Genomic DNA, 16819 nt, shown 5'->3' with positions numbered 1-16819 from the left:
ATCACACAGGACAGGATTAGATACACAGCTCAGCAGGCAATATCACACAGGATAGGATTAGATACACAGCTCAGCATGCAGTATCACACAGGATAGGATTAGATACACAGCTCAGCAGACAGTATCACACAGGATAGGATTAGATACACAGCTCAGCAGACAGTATCACACAGGATAGGATTAGATACACAGCTCAGCAGACAGTATCACACAGGATAGGATTAGATACACAGCTCAGCAGACAGTATCACACAGGATAGGATTAGATACACAGCTCAGCAGACAGTATCACACAGGATAGGATTAGATACACAGCTCAGCAGGCAGTATCACACAGGACAGGATTAGATACACAGCTCAGCAGACAGTATCACACAGGATAGGATTAGATACACAGCTCAGCAGACAGTATCACACAGGATAGGAGTATTTATTGAAGGGTTAAGATTCTGCATCAAATCTTCGTGATGTTCATTATATTATCAGTCACTGCAAAGTTGGAACTGAATGAAACAACCACCCTCATCCTCCTCATGTGACGGGACAGATTCCCAATCCTGACCAATTTACTCTTGAGTTTGGTCCCCAGTAGGGGCCTCGTTGTGATCTTACTACAGCACCTCGGAGGTCCCCTTTAAGGATTGATTCATGTACTGTATATAATGTTACTGTGACAACTGATCGGTCCCTTGCTCCAGGACAGCAGGGGTTAAAGTCGCCATTTTTGCTGCCTGTAATTAAGCAGTGAATGAAATCCATACGGAGCTGAAGTCCCAGACACCGAGCAGGAGGATAAACGTCCCCGAAATCCCAAAGCTGATTTCGCTCTCATCTGAAGCCCAGAAGATTAAAGGGACGCGCGTGGTGGATGTAAATACTTTCTTCCTCCGGCCTCAGTCTTTGGGCTGAAGAAGGATTTCGGGGAGGGAACAGCGCCTTCGGATTTGTCCTAACAAGGTGATCAAAGGGAAAATGTGAGCGAGAAGAGAAGCAGGGGAGAAAAGAACAGGGATTGTGAGGTAGGGACAAGGACCCCACACCTGCGCAGGGGAGGAGAGGAGCGCGCGCCGGCGTCTGGGGAGCGCTGATAAGAGCCGCCAACACCTGGAGACTTAGCGAGCGGCTCAACTTATCTCTGACATGAAACGAGAGGCAGATAAAGAGCCGGCGGTGATGATGCCGTCAGATCAGCGCTAATCCCCCCCAACTCTTCTGTCACAGGTCACCCAACATTTCATTCGCCGCTGACATCCCCCCAAGACGACACCGTGTTATCTGAAATGGGATCGGTCTCGAAAAGAGAAGATCTGACACTCCAGATCAGGGAACGTCTCCAGGTGGGACAGACAAAGGGACGGCGATTAGGAAGCGATCTCCAGTGGAGGCAGCGGATGAGCCAAGGGATGCAAAGTGTCATGGCCGCCCCTTCATGAGGAAGGCAGAAACGGCGAGACAGAGGCGCGAGTCCGAGGAAAGGGACACAAGGAAAGTCCTGAGTCAGATGTTTAAAGAGGCTCCTCCAAGGTCCTTCTGAAAAGTGATACCATATGGTTTCTGCATTGGTTCCTCACAGTTTTCAACATCTCTGCTTGCTGTAATTCAGTGGGAACCTTGTTTACTTCCAGAGGATACAAATCTGTCCTGATTGAGTGATGGACACAGGGGTGAGGGGCTCGTTGCAGTTCACACGTTGCAGGCTGCGCCCAGAGACCTGTCCTGTAATGACCCAGCACCTGTGTGTCCACAATAGATCGGTAGCCTCCAGAATAAACGGGTTACAGCAAGCAGAGATGTTGGACGGGTCCCCTTTAAGTATGGAAGGCCTCTTGGACTCATCCCCCTCCCACCCTCCTTCCCGGCAGCACTCGGCACCATTAAAGTGTAAAATGTCACAAGATTCGGGGAGCGACACATCAGGAATCATTCGGTCATTCCTCTAAGTGAAGGTCATGGCGCCCTCTTTTTTTTGTGCAGCGATTTGCAAATCATAAGAAGCACAACCCGGGAATCGTTCAAGGCGACTTCTGCAGAAACAACTTCCATCCTCCTAAAGAAACAGCAAATTTCCTCCGCTCCAGAGGCGGCCGCTCCTCGCCTAACCCTTTCTCTGCCAGAAAGTCTACGGAGAGCGGGCGGTAGATGAGGAAAATGGCCTCACAAGGGCTCGTGCACACAAACGTATTTTCTTTTTTCGGTGTACGTTGCGTTTCTTTTGGGGGGCCCATATGCGGAACTATTCACTTCAATGGGTCCACAAAAAAAACTGAAATGAATCCATGTGCATTCCATTTCCGTACATCCGCAGCGCCGTTCCACAAAAAAAAACAAAAAAAACAATAGAACGTGTCCTATTTTTGTCCGTTTTGCAGACAAGGATAGGAGAGTTACAATGTATCCACACCAAAAAACTGATGCAATACGGATGTCATCTGTATTTTTTGCACATCTGTGTTTTGTCGTGTGCATGAGCCCTAAGGACCTGCAGGTGGGGGCAGGGTTTATGGGGGGCATCCATGGCAGATCCCCGACTACGTCCATCCATTTTGGGTGTGAGTTTCAATACGTTCAATGATAGAAAAGGGGTATTTCAGCCAAAATAAATGGTAGATGGGCGTTGGAATGGACCCCGTTCCCCCCAGCCTCAGGATCGTGGTGGGTAGGTGTCTAAATGGGGCAGCAGTCGAGCAGGTGCAATGCCGCTCTGTTCAAGGTCTAGGGCACTGATGGACCCCCAGCGATCTACCATCTATCAAATGCTTCTGGCCCGAACACCCCTTTAAGAGGAAATGACACCCCCTTAGATTTATCCTTATCTATAAGTTGGTTATAAATATTCTGGCTTATCACAGGTCGGTGACCACTTTGTATCTCTTTGATCCATTGGCCACCATGGTGGTCACCTCAGTGGTTCAAATTTCGTTTTCAGTAGCCTCACCCTAAAGTATATGGGAGACCACAGAACAAGAGTCGCTGCAATGTGCACTGGACCAGCCAGGAGACAATCTGGGGGGGAATTAAAATCTTCCCCACTTTATATGGAGTTCCCCTTTAAATTGAACTAATCATGTGCAGTCCAATGATGTTATGTTATAGCAGGAGGAGCTCAGCAGATTGATGCACTGTATAGTTTTATGGGAAAAGATTCAATGTGACATATTTTATTCTTGAAAATCCCAGTTCTTTCTATACTTAGGAGTCCAGTGGGCGGTCCTAATCAGTGAAGGCTGTCAATCACTGATAAGCACCACCTACTTGACTCCTGAGATTAGAAAGAAGATTTTAATCAATAAATTACAGGTTATCCCGAATCATTTCCCATAAAACTATAATCGATCTGCTCAGCTCCTCCTGCTCTATGACATGTTGCCAGCAGGTACAACATCACAGGTTCCCTTAAAGGGGTTGTCACACTTTAGTAAATGGCATTTATCATGTAGAGAAAGTTAACACAAGGCCCTTCCTAATGTATTGTGATTCTCCATGTTGCTTCCTTTGCTGACTGGATCCATTTTTTCATCACATTATACACGGATTATTTCCACAGTTGCAGCGCAGATGCGAGGTGGCCGGGACGGAAACTGCTGCGCATGCGTGTCTATGTCCAGAGAGGCCGGCACTGTTTCCTACGCTGTGCAACAAGCACGACCACCTCTGCTGGATTAAAGGGTGGTCGTAACCTTTGGATACGAGCCGTGTATAATGTGACAGAAAAATGAATCCAGCAAAGGAGGCAACATGGAGAATCACAATACATTAGTTAGTGTCTTGTATTAACGTTCTCTACATGATAAATGCCACTAGCTGAAGTGAGAGGACCCCTTTAGGTGTGAGAGCCCTGGAGTTCTGTTCCTCATGGCCAGGCGAGCTTGTCGTGCCCCATCGTGTGCCACGTGGCTCTGCAGGGTCAGGGTAGCCAGCACTATCCAGATGCCTACATAACGTTCCTAAATCCGGATGCTTCGGAACATCAATCAATATCCGGAATTACCGTGTACTTCACCTTGCGTAGGACACAACCAGCCCACGCTTTGTAGAATTAAGGTCCCCAAGTCGCCCCTGGGGATGTGGTTGTTTACAGATGAGGAGGATCAGACCTCGCTTTTGACCGAGAGAGCTTAGTCGGTAAATCCGTCTGCTGGGTTTATGAGGCTCTCAGTAAACATGTCCGCAGAGCGGAGGAGGCGAGCGGAGTCCTCCCTGTTACTGCGGCTCCTGGTACCCAGCACAGTCTCCTCTCTTCTCTTTCCACTATGTAGATCTCTCGTCCTTCCAAATATCCGAGACGCAGGGAGCATTGACTGAGAACAGCGCAATAACCAGAAGGCGGCGTAGAACATGCAGTGAACGTTCATAGATATCATAGGGCCCGTAGTAAAAGGTCCCACACTGACATTTCTTATGAATTTATTAATTTCACGCTTTCGCCTACTTTACCCGACTTCTACCCGAGCAGGTGCTTTATAAATACGTCACATTCCTGACCGCTTCCTGATTACACCAGATAACGGTAATAAACACACTGATAAATCCCCCCCATACAGCTCTATGTCGCCTGCATCACTTTACATGGTATACTATAAAAATGGCCACCTGCAGGCGCCACCAGGGGGAGCTCAGTGCATACAACTTTATACAGATACCACTGAACTCAATGGAAGCTATAAAATCTCTATGAATTGAGCTCCCCCTGGTGGCAGGAACACAGCCTTGTTTTACATCAGCAAGAAGAAGACGTTTATTATTTTTTTTATTTTATGCACTTATATAGCGCTACCATATTCCGCAGCGCTTTACAGACATTATCATCCAACTGTCCAACTATTCTGCAGAACATTGCTGCTGCAGAACCTCATTGTGAATACCGCAGCTCTTGGCGTCCTCTGCCGCACGTTGCCCCCTATCCCGTTCTTGAGGACATCGGTCCGTTGACATTATATTTTTTTACTCACCTGTCGTCTGGTGACTGAAAGCTGCAAAGTAAAATGTTCAATGAAGCCGCCGGTCTCCGTAAGTCTCCGGGGCCCCCGGGGCGACAAGTAAACGCGGTTATTTTCATTAAGGGATTATTAGTAATAAGCTCTCTGGTAGCCGCAGAAGAATGCCATATTTTCCTTAAACCCAATTTAAGAAGCGCTCGGCCCACGCTGCTCCTTTCTTTCTGTTTACGCCATAATTTCTCTTACTCTCCCTGGTTTTATAGGCTGTAATGTTCTTTAAAAGGTCTCCAGTCTGGAGGCAAATAGAAGCTCCGCAGAACAGCCTGGAATAATCCTGAGGTCAGGTCTCCAAGGATCCTTCATGTACCTGCAAAAGGAGCCTCAAGGAAAAGCTGCAGCGCGTCTCAGGAACAAACACAGAGTATTCACACATTGCAGAATCCATGCTGATTTCTCTTCTGTTGCTCCCCCAGATGCTGCTGCACAGGAGACTGCTCCTCCAACCTGCACAGGAGACTGCTCCTCCAACCTGCACAGGAGACTGGTCCTCCATCCTGCACAGGAGACTGCTCCTCCAACCTGCACAGGAGACTGCTCCTCCATGCTGCACAGGAGACTGCTCCTCCAACCTGCACAGGAGACTGCTCCTCCATGCTGCACAGGAGACTGCTCCTCCATGCTGCACAGGAGACTGCTCCTCCATGCTGCACAGGAGACTGCTCCTCCAAACTGCACAGGAGACTGCTCCTCCAACCTGCACAGGAGACTGCTCCTCCATGCTGCACAGGAGACTGCTCCTCCATGCTGCACAGGAGACTGCTCCTCCAACCTGCACAGGAGACTGCTCCTCCATGCTGAACAGGAGACTGCTCCTCCAACCTGCACAGGAGACTGCTCCTCCATGCTGCACAGGAGACTGCTCCTCCATGCTGCACAGGAGACTGCTCCTCCAAGCTGCACAGGAGACTGCTCCTCCAAACTGCACAGGAGACTGCTCCTCCAACCTGCACAGGAGACTGCTCCTCCATGCTGCACAGGAGACTGCTCCTCCATGCTGCACAGGAGACTGCTCCTCCAACCTGCACAGGAGACTGCTCCTCCATGCTGAACAGGAGACTGCTCCTCCAACCTGCACAGGAGACTGCTCCTCCATGCTGCACAGGAGACTGCTCCTCCATGCTGCACAGGAGACTGCTCCTCCATGCTGCACAGGAGACTGCTCCTCCAACCTGCACAGGAGACTGCTCCTCCATGCTGCACAGGAGACTGCTCCTCCATGCTGCACAGGAGACTGCTCCTCCAAGCTGCACAGGAGACTGCTCCTCCAAACTGCACAGGAGACTGCTCCTCCAACCTGCACAGGAGACTGCTCCTCCATGCTGCACAGGAGACTGCTCCTCCATGCTGCACAGGAGACTGCTCCTCCAAACTGCACAGGAGACTGCTCCTCCATGCTGCACAGGAGACTGCTCCTCCATGCTGCACAGGAGACTGCTCCTCCAAACTGCACAGGAGACTGCTCCTCCAACCTGCACAGGACACTGCTCCTCCATACTGCACAGGAGACTGCTCCTCCATGCTGCACAGGAGACTGCTCCTCCATGCTGCACAGGAGGCTGCTCCTCCATGCTACACAGGAGACTGCTCCTCCAACCTGCACAGGAGACTGCTCCTCCATCCTGCACAGGAGACTGCTCCTCCAAACTGCACAGGAGACTGCTCTTCCAACCTGCACAGGAGACTGCTCCTCCATGCTGCACAGGAGGCTGCTCCTCCATGCTGCACTGGAGCCTGCTCCTCCATGCTGCACAGGAGGGTGCTCCTCCATGCTGCACAGGAGGCTGCTCCTCCATGCTGCACAGGAGGCTGCTCCTCCATGCTACACAGGAGAAGACCTGGTGCAAGATAAAAGCTAGATAAGGTGGAAATATGGATGGACTCTATGTGATATGAGTGTAACCAGGAAGCATGGGGAGGCAATTCTCAGCCATTGCTCTGTTTAGGTGGCTCCTTTGACAAGCAGGAGGATTAGTCTGAGTGCTCCTCCATGTAAACCTGCAGAAAACACTGGGAAACTTTGCAAATAGTTGGATTTAATGACTTTGTACTAATATCTATTATGTTTTCTTCTCCACTCATGTACCAAGCTTTCAGCTTTTCCAGGTAGCAGCCTTTCTGAGCCGTGGCCCTCTAAAACCTTCCTTTCTCAGAAAGTTATTAAAGGCACTTCCTAATGTATGGTGATTCTCCATGTTGCCTCCTTTGCTGGCTGGATTCATTTTTCCATCACATTATACACGGCTCGTTTCCAGGGGTTCTGGCCACCACTGCCGCACAGATACAAGGTGGCCGGGATGGGAGCTGCTGCACATGCAAGTGATAGGAGGATTTGGGTGGTTGTAGTTTCAGAACAGCTGAAGGGTGCTGATTCCTGTCATAATAGCTGACACTTCTTGATCTGTAGAGATCACTTCTCAGCAGTCATCTCATTATCATCATCACAGGCAGGATTATAAAGACAGATAACAACTATGTATATATAGGTGCATACAAGGTGCACAATTCACAATAGGTTATTTCATGGCATAAATGCTCCCTCTCGCTACACAGTGACCCCTGCACATACCACAGAGCATGCTCACAACATTCCCACAATAAATGATGACCACAGCTCACCTCCTCTCCTCCCTGTACAATGACCTTTGCACAGGTCCCATAGCATGCCCACAACTCTCTCAAATAAAAATCAATGTGATGGTCACAGCTCACCTTCTCTTCCTCTCTGCACAATGACCTCTGCACTGTTGACAATGCATGCCCACAACACTCTCCCATTAAACTCAATCGGTGGTCACAGCTCACCTCCTCTCCCTCCCTGCAAAATCACCTCTGCACAAGTCACATGACATACCTCCAGCACTCTGTCATGAAAGTCAGTAAATAATGGTTATAGCTCATCTCCTCCCCCTCCCCACACAATGACCTCTGAAGTCAATAAGTCATCTGCTGTCCATTGTGCCTAAGCTTATCTCTAAATGCGGTTTATAATAGCTCGGGCAAAATGGCCGACCCCATAATCATGTGCAGAAAAGAGAATTAGAAAATTCTACAATAAAAAAAAAAAATAAATAAAACTGATTACGAAAATATATGTGTCAGTATGTGGTTTTAATTGGAAAGAAATTGTATGTGATCCGTTCCCTCCTGAGTGGCAGTGTGTTACCCATGGAGAAGAGGGATGGGGACGACCTGTGTCGGTTCCCTGGCTCCATAGCACAAGCAGCATGTGCTGATATATTATATATTCCCTTCAACATTCAGCTGGAAGAACAAGATTAGAAATTTCGACACAATAGCATCTGTCTCGGTGCTGCATATGCAGCCTGTTCACATGCAATATGCCCAGTCCTTGCCGTTGCGTCTCCCATATCTGCATGTCACCCCCTGGGCCTCGGGTGCACAAGACTCCCCTGGCACAGCTCTTCCCCGTGGGCATCCAGAACCCCTGCCGGATCAGGCTGTCGACAGCACTGGAGACTGTGTACGCATTAGCATGAAGGCTTAGTGATCCTGCGCAGAGTCTTCCCATCTCCAGCGCAGGGTCTCCGAGGGCTTTGCTCAAAGACAAAAGACTCATCCAAAAAAGCCAGGGGAGGGATCAGTGCAGGCTCCATTGTGAAAGCTGCATATTCAGACTTGGCCTTTATCTTACAAAAAAAAACCTTTGATGTGGTTTTTATAAATATTCATATCCACAGAGTATATACAGCAGAAACATAATTACTGCAAGCGTCTAGCCCTCACTAATTTACCCTGAAGTCTGTTCTGCATGCGCTGATATCTGCAAAGTCTGAGCGACTGATAGGAAGGAGGAATCGCAGGAGAGACGACTGAGTGACTCACGTTGCTCCTCCTGGAATTCTCACCTCAAAGATGAGTGAAATGATAAGCAGGAATTTGGGAGGAATGAAATGCGCTGGGATAATAGTTCACACACTTCAATGTTGCAAAAATGGTAGAAAGTAACTTCTATTCCGGGGCTGAGCTGTGGAATGAAAAACGGTGACCTCAAAGCGTTATGCAGATGCAGCAGAGCTGAGTTTATCACAAGGGCGTATTAGGAGTTTTAGGTCTGCAAAGATAGGCAAAAGGAAGGTTGTTGCACAACTGCAGGGATATCTGGAGGCCAACCACATTCTTGACGACTTCCGACCCAGAAGGGGTACTGAGACCATTCTGGTCAATGTCCAGGATGATCTACTGATGGCATTAGACCAGAACGACTCCATGGTCCTAGTCCTTCTGGACCTATCATCCGCTTTTGACACTATTGACCATCAAGTGTTCCTGGACCGGTTGAAAGTGGCAGCCGGATTAGATGGAAAGACCTTGGCATGGATGGTCTCATTTCTCCAGGACAGGGTACAGCGAGTGAAGCTGGGGGTATTCCACTCAGCCGATCTCTCACTGTCCTGTGGAGTACCACAAGGCTCAGCACTATCCCCAGTCTTGTTCAACATCTATCTGAGACCTTTGGCCGACATCATCAGGAGCCACAATCTTCAGTTTCATGTTTATGCGGATGATACACAACTGTACTTTAGGCTTGTCAAAGGAACAGTTGATCAAGTCGATCTGGCCGGATGTCTCTTGGAGATCGATCACTGGATGAGTGCCAATCATCTAAAGCTTAATGGCACCAAAACTGAATGTATTACAGAAAATTACACCCTCAGCACCCCAATGGCCATTGTCTTTTGGACCTGTCCCTGAGACAGCCATCCAGGTCAGGGACTCGGGAGTGGTCTTGGACTCCAGATTAACCCTGGCCCCTCAGATAAATCAGGTGGTCAGTACCTGCCACTACCAGGTGAAACTTCTGAGGAGGATCTTAAAGTACATCGAACCCCCGCTCAGGAAAGCCTTGGTCGGAGCAGCGATCAGCAGTCGGTTGGACTATTGTAATGCCTCGTACATGGGGCTCCCTAAGAAGAACTTGCAAAGACTTCATCTTGTGCAGAATGCCGCAGCAAGGCTCCTAACGGGTGCTGCCCGCCGAGAGCATATCACTCCCTCTCGTAATGCCTTGCACTGGCTCCCCATCCACCAATGGGTGATGTTCAAGATTGGATGCTTCATGCATAGGGTATTCCATGGTGTGGGGCCCCTGTACCTGCAGCGTAAATTCACCAGGTACATTGAGGTCTAGTAACTCTGCGAATTTTAACATCCCGCAAGTTAATAAGATCAGACGTGGAGGTAGATCCTTTTTGGCTCAAGGGGTCAGATTTTGGAACCACCTACCTCTGGCCCTAAAAAGTATTCCCAGTCTTCTCTCATTCAGACGTGCACTGAAAACCCTACTCTTCAAACAGGCGTTTGATCTTCCTATATAACACTTATTTGGTTTACAAACCGGATTCCCAAAAAGTTGGGACACTATACAAATCGTGAATAAAAACTGAATGCAATGATGTGGAGGCGCCAACTTCTAATATTTTTTTCAGAATAGAACATAAATCACGGAACAAAAGTTTAAACTGAGAAAATGTACCATTTTAAGGGAAAAATATGTTGGATCAGAATTTCATGGTGTCAACAAATCCCCAAAAAGTTGGGACAAGGCCATTTTCACCGCTGTGTGGCATCTCCCCTTCTTCTTACAACACTCAACAGACGCCTGGGGACCGAGGAGACCAGTTTCTCAGGTTTAGAAATAGGAATGCTCTCCCATTCTTGTCTAATACAGGCCTCTAACTGCTCCATCGTCTTGGGTAGTGATGAGCGAACTTGTGTTTTAAGTTCGGCGTCTAAAGTTCGGGTTCGGGTTATCGAAGTATCCCGTTATGGATTTCGCTACTATGGACCATAACGGAACGTCTTGTTGCGCGTTCCCGTACATAGACTTCAGCGGGAACGCGCGACAAGACGCCCCAAAGAAGCTCATGTACTTCTTGGGGCGTCGGGCGTTTTACAGCGCGATCGTACGCGCTGTAAAACGCTCAGGTGTGAACCCAGCCTTAGAATCCATAACGGGATACTTCGATAACCTTAACTCGAACTTTAGACGCCGAACTTAAAACACAAGTTCGCTCATCACTAGTCTTGGGCCTTCTTTGTTGCACCTTCCTGTTTATGATGCGCCAAATGTTCTCTATAGGTGACAGATCTGGACTGCAGACCGGCCATTTCAGTACCCGGATCCTTCTCCTACGCAACCATGATGTTGTGATTGATGCAGAATGTGGTCTGGCATTATCTTGTTGAAAAATGCAGGGTCTTCCCTGAAGGAGATGACGTCTGGATGGGAGCAGATGTTGTTCTAGAACCTGAATATATGTTTCTGCATTGATGGTGCCTTTCCAGACATGCAAGCTGCCCATGCCACACGCACTCATGCCACCCCATACCATCAGAGATGCAGGCTTCTGAACTGAGCGTTGATAACAACTTGGGTTGTCCTTGTCCTCTTTGGTCCGGATGACATGGCGTCCCAGATTTCCAAAAAGAACTTCGTCACGTGACTCGTCTGACCACAGAACAGTCTTCCATTTTGCCACACTCCATTGTAAATGATCCCTGGCCCAGTGAAACCGCCTGAGCTTGTGGATCTTGCTTAGAAATGGCTTCTTCTTTGCACTGTAGAGTTTCAGCTGGCAGCGGCGGATGGCACGGTGGATTGTGGTCACTGACAATGGTTTCTGGAAGTATTCCTGAGCCCATTCTGGGATTTCCTTTACAGTAGCATTCCTGTTTGTGGTGCAGTGTCGTGTAAGGGCCCGGAGATCACGGGCATCCAGTATGGTTTTACGGCCTTGACCCTTACGCACAGAGATTGTTCCAGATTCTCTGAATCTTCGGATGATGTTATGCACAGTTGATGATGATAGATGCAAAGTCTTTGCAATGTTTCGCTGGGTAACACCTTTCTGATATTGCTTCACTATCTTTCTGCGCAACATTGTGGGAATTGGTGATCCTCTACCCATCTTGGCTTCTGAGAGACACTGCCGCTCTGAGAAGCTCTTTTTATACCCAATCATGTTTCCAATTGACCTAATTAGTGTTAATTGGTCTTCCAGCTCTTCGTTATGCTCAAATTTACTTTTTCCAGCCTCTTATTGCTACTTGTCCCAACTTTTTTGGGATTTGTTGACACCGTGAAATTTTTTAATCAACGTATTTTTCCTTTAAAATGATACATTTACTCGGATTAAACGTTTGATCCGTCATCTACGTTCTATTACAAATAAAATATTGACATCTCCACATCATTGCATTCAGTTTTTATTCACGATTTGTATAGTGTCCCAACTTTTTTGGAATCTGGTTTATATCATTTTGGGGGTTTTCTTAAATCTTAGTCTATAAATTCACGGTTGTTCTTTTATTTCAAAGATACTTTTTCCCCACGTTTATTAAATTGTTTTCTTCACATTCTCTATATCTCGTCTGAACCCTTGGAACCTTGAGATCCCCCGACCTTCCTCCCCTTCTTCTTGACTCTCCATTTGATAAGTGCTAGGACATTGGTCTCTGGAAGAGGTGCCTTATCCTCTAGGCCTTGGCGGCCCAGGGTAAAGTGTCATGCCTTCTTCTTTTTCTCCCTGTTGAACTAGTCAGCTAAGCGCATCGAGGCCCGAAGGGTAAGACTGCGTGTACACAAGACTATACATCATCATCATAGCAGTGAGGGGTCCTACAGCAATATTGGTGCATGTTCACATCTTCTTTCCCTGCCAACCCTTTCTTTCCGTCTATATTTTATGTAGAGTGAAGGTCCATATTGACCACGGTGCAGGGGCTTCTTCATTTCATGGACCCCATACAGCTTGTGCAAAAACGTCTATATCCTCATTAGACCGCAAATACACCTCAAGCGCACTGAAAGAGTTAAATAACAAACACAGCTCTGCTACGTCGTCCCTTTCTGAGGATACATTGAGTAGGATATACGACACTCTTGCCCTGGCCCATGACGGGTTTTGCATTCCCATTACTGATGCTGACGCTACCATTGAGCCTCGTTGCACTTTAATTGATCCACTGAAAGAGTTAAATAACAAACACAGCTCTGCTACGTCCTCCCTTTCTGAGGATACATTGATGATATACGACACTCTTGCCCTGGCCCATGACGGGTTTTGCATTCCCATTACTGATGCTGACGCTACCATTGAGCCTCGTTGCACTTTAATTGATCCGCTCTTCATAGTTACAGCTTATAAATGTTCTTGATTCCAAGTATCGATCCGACGCGAAGAAGGACAAGGGTCTCTCCGGATGCAACCGGTTCAGGATAAATAGGCAGAAAATGGACTTTATACATTGCTGATGGCACAGCTCGTGCCCGGGAGGAGAGGGGGGCATGCAGTTCTGCCATCCGAGGAGACTGGGCAGCAAAACTAATTTGGAAATGATTGTGGGGCCCCTGCAGAGGGCTGGAAGGTACACACAGATGTGGCTGGAAACACTTGGTTGCACAGGGTTTTTCTAGCTCCCAACCCAGAGACCCATCAGAGCAGACAGGGCCATATGGTCAGAGATGAGCTAACGTATGAGGAATATCATTCTGCAAAAAAAAATTTAAATTGCCTAACAGCAGGAGAAATCATCCCACTTCTTGTGTGAGAGCAAGAAAAACACACAAATCCTGCAAAGCGTTCAAACATAAAGGGCCAGTCGCCTCTTCCGTCCTGGAGCTGAACATGGTGGACGCCAGGGACATCGGTGAGAGGCCCAATGCAGAAGAGGGATCAATGGCCTCACCCTGTAAGTGACCCTAATCCGGGCCGACCCAGGGCCAATATTTCCATACAAGTCAGGGGTGCACCTATAGGGGTGCAGAGGTTGCACTTGAACCACGCCAGTACTATAAATGGCCCAGGATTATTGGGGGGGAAGGGGCGCACGTTCTGCATTGGGGCTCTCGGTTGTCTGTATACGGTATATCAGGGACAGAGCTAACGGCTCATGGGCCCTGGTGCAGGAGTTCAGCTTGGGCCCCCCTTCCCTCAGTGCGTTGTGTGTCTTCTTATGTGGCACAAGGGTCTTTGGGCCCCTCAGGCTCCTGGGCCCTGTAGCGACTGCTACCTCTGCACCCCCTATAGCTACGCCCATGCGGTTTATTCATTTGGGAAAGGCACCCAGATCTGATTTAATAATATCCCCCCACCCATAGCACCTATCTGAAGGGCGGGTGCTAAACGGGGATAGTGACGGACGTAGTGAATGATGGGGGTGATATGGAGAGACAGCTCCGGACTCTTCTTGCGATTCTAACGCCGTCATCTCCTTGGCGTAAAATCCGATCCGTATTAATGAACCCTTCAGGTGCAGGAATCAGCCGGATCTGAGGGGGGTCTCTAGTCGCAGTAATACACCCATCATCCCCTCGCCCCCATGATGTGATGTGGCTCCGGGGGCTCGGGGCTTAGTGTTCTGGTCACATAGCAGCACGATGTTTGGAGAGTTTTATCTCGTGCCCGTTGTGTGATTTCCAGGTCACGGCCGCGCGGCGCTTTGCTAATTGATTGCACGCTTCCTTCACTCCGCGCTCTCAGACTCTCCATTTCACAAAAAGCTATCAGAGACAGGAAAATGTTAACCCACAGAGAGGGAGGCGGACAGGCCGCTTCACATCACACTCAGCCTGCATGGGCACTGAGCCGTTCAGCTCTAGCCCCATAGACAAAATACTCCAAACCCTGCACAATCTGCACCATGGACAGCAGACTCCAGCCACTACAAAGTCAGCAACAAGGACATCAGACTCCATCCCACATTTTGTATTCAGCACCATGGACAGCAGACTCCAGTCACTCCACATCCAACACCAAGGGCAGAAGACTCCAGTCACTAAAAAATCAGCACCATGGACACCAGACCCCAGTCACTCCACATCCAACACCAAGTACAGCAGACTCCAGTCAATCCACATTCAACACCAAGTACATCAGACTCCAGCCACTACAAAATCAGCACCAAGGACATCAGACTTCATCCAACATTTTATATTCAGCACCATGGACACCAGACTCCATTCACTCCACATTCAGCACCATGGACACCAGACTCCATTCACTCCACATTCAGCACCATGGACACCAGACTCCAGTCACTCCACATTTAGCACCATGGACAGCAGACTCCAGTCACTCCACATTTAGCACCATGGACACCAGACTCCAGTCACTAGAAAATCAGCACCATGGACAGCAGACTCCAGTCACTAGAAAATCAGCACCATGGACAGCAGACTCCAGTCACTAGAAAATCAGCACCATGGACAGCAGACTCTAGTAACTCCACAATCAGCTTCATGGATAGCAGACCCAGTCCAACATTTTGTATTCAGCACCATGGACACCAGACTCCAGTCACTCCACATTCAGCACCATGGACAGCAGACTCCAGTCACTCCACATTCAGCACCAAGGGCATCAGACTCCTTCCAACATTTTGTATTCAGCTCCATGGACACCAGACTCCAGTCACTCCACATTCAGCACATGGACACCAAACTCCAGTCACTTCACATTCAGCAGTAAGCACCATGGACACCAGACTCCAGTCACTCCACAATCAGCACCAGGGACACCAGACTCCAGTCACTCCTCAAACATCCCCATGGACACCAGACTCCAGTCACGCCACAATCAGCACCATGGACACCAGACTCCAGTCACTCCACAATCAGCACCATGGACACCAGACTCCAGTCAATCCACAATTAGCACCATGGACACCAGACTCCAGTCACTCCACAATCAGCACCATGGACACCAGACTCCAGTCACTCCACAATCAGCAGTCAGCACCATAGACACCAGACTCCAGTCACTCCACAATCAGCACCATGGACACCAGACTCCAGTCACTCCACAATCAGCAGTCAGCACCATAGACACCAGACTCCAGTCACTCCACAATCAGCAGTCAGCACAATGGACACCAGACTCCAGTCAATCCACAATCAGCACCATGGACACCAGACTCCAGTCACTCCACAATCAGCACCATGGACACCAGACTCCAGTCAATTCACAATTAGCACCATGGACACCAGACTCCAGTCACTCCACAATCAGCACCATGGACACCAGACTCCAGTCACTCCACAATCAGCAGTCAGCACCATAGACACCAGACTCCAGTCACTCCACAATCAGCAGTCAGCACAATGGACAGCAGACTCCAGTCAATCCACAATCAGCACCATGGACACCAGACTCCAGTCACTCCACAATCAGCACGCTCCCTTCCTCCCACACTTCAGTTTTCTTTTGCCAGAAAAAGGAAACACGTTTGGAATTCACTCTGGTCCGCGAAGAAGCTGCATCTCAACCTCTGGTGCCCATGGGCAGGAGCCTACTGTGCCCACTGATGGACCCGGGACCAATGCTTAGTGATAACAGAACACACAGATGTAGCAGAGCTCAATGTGCATCATTATAATACCGCAGTAAAGTCTCATACTATTCACCTTCTGTAGCTGCACCTCTTTCTGCTCCATCTGTAGGTCAGGCGCAGATATGTGGTATCTAAGTGCAACGTTGCTGTTGGATGCACCAGGGTCCTAGTCAGATGTGAATGTGACCCATATGACTGAAAAGGGGCCCTTGAAGAGAGGGGCCCCTGGGTGGCTCCATCACTTTTACTACTGGGTGGGGAGAGACCAGAATTAAGGATCATGGAAAGGGGTGGAGGGGAATGTCAGACTCCTCTCCCGCAGGTGGTACTATAATTAGGGCTCATTTTGATATTGGCCGAGGGCCCCCACCTTGTTATGGGGCAGAGAAATACTGGAAGTTCATGCTGCACCCAGGAAGCTGTATCTGTGCTGTGCCTGGATTTAGGGGACGGCGCACCCATTGCTGTGT

The sequence above is a fragment of the Bufo gargarizans genome, chromosome 7 (genome assembly GCF_014858855.1).
Source record: "Bufo gargarizans isolate SCDJY-AF-19 chromosome 7, ASM1485885v1, whole genome shotgun sequence".
Taxonomy (NCBI): Eukaryota; Metazoa; Chordata; class Amphibia; order Anura; family Bufonidae; genus Bufo; species Bufo gargarizans.
Note: the sequence above shows the minus strand (reverse complement) of the source record.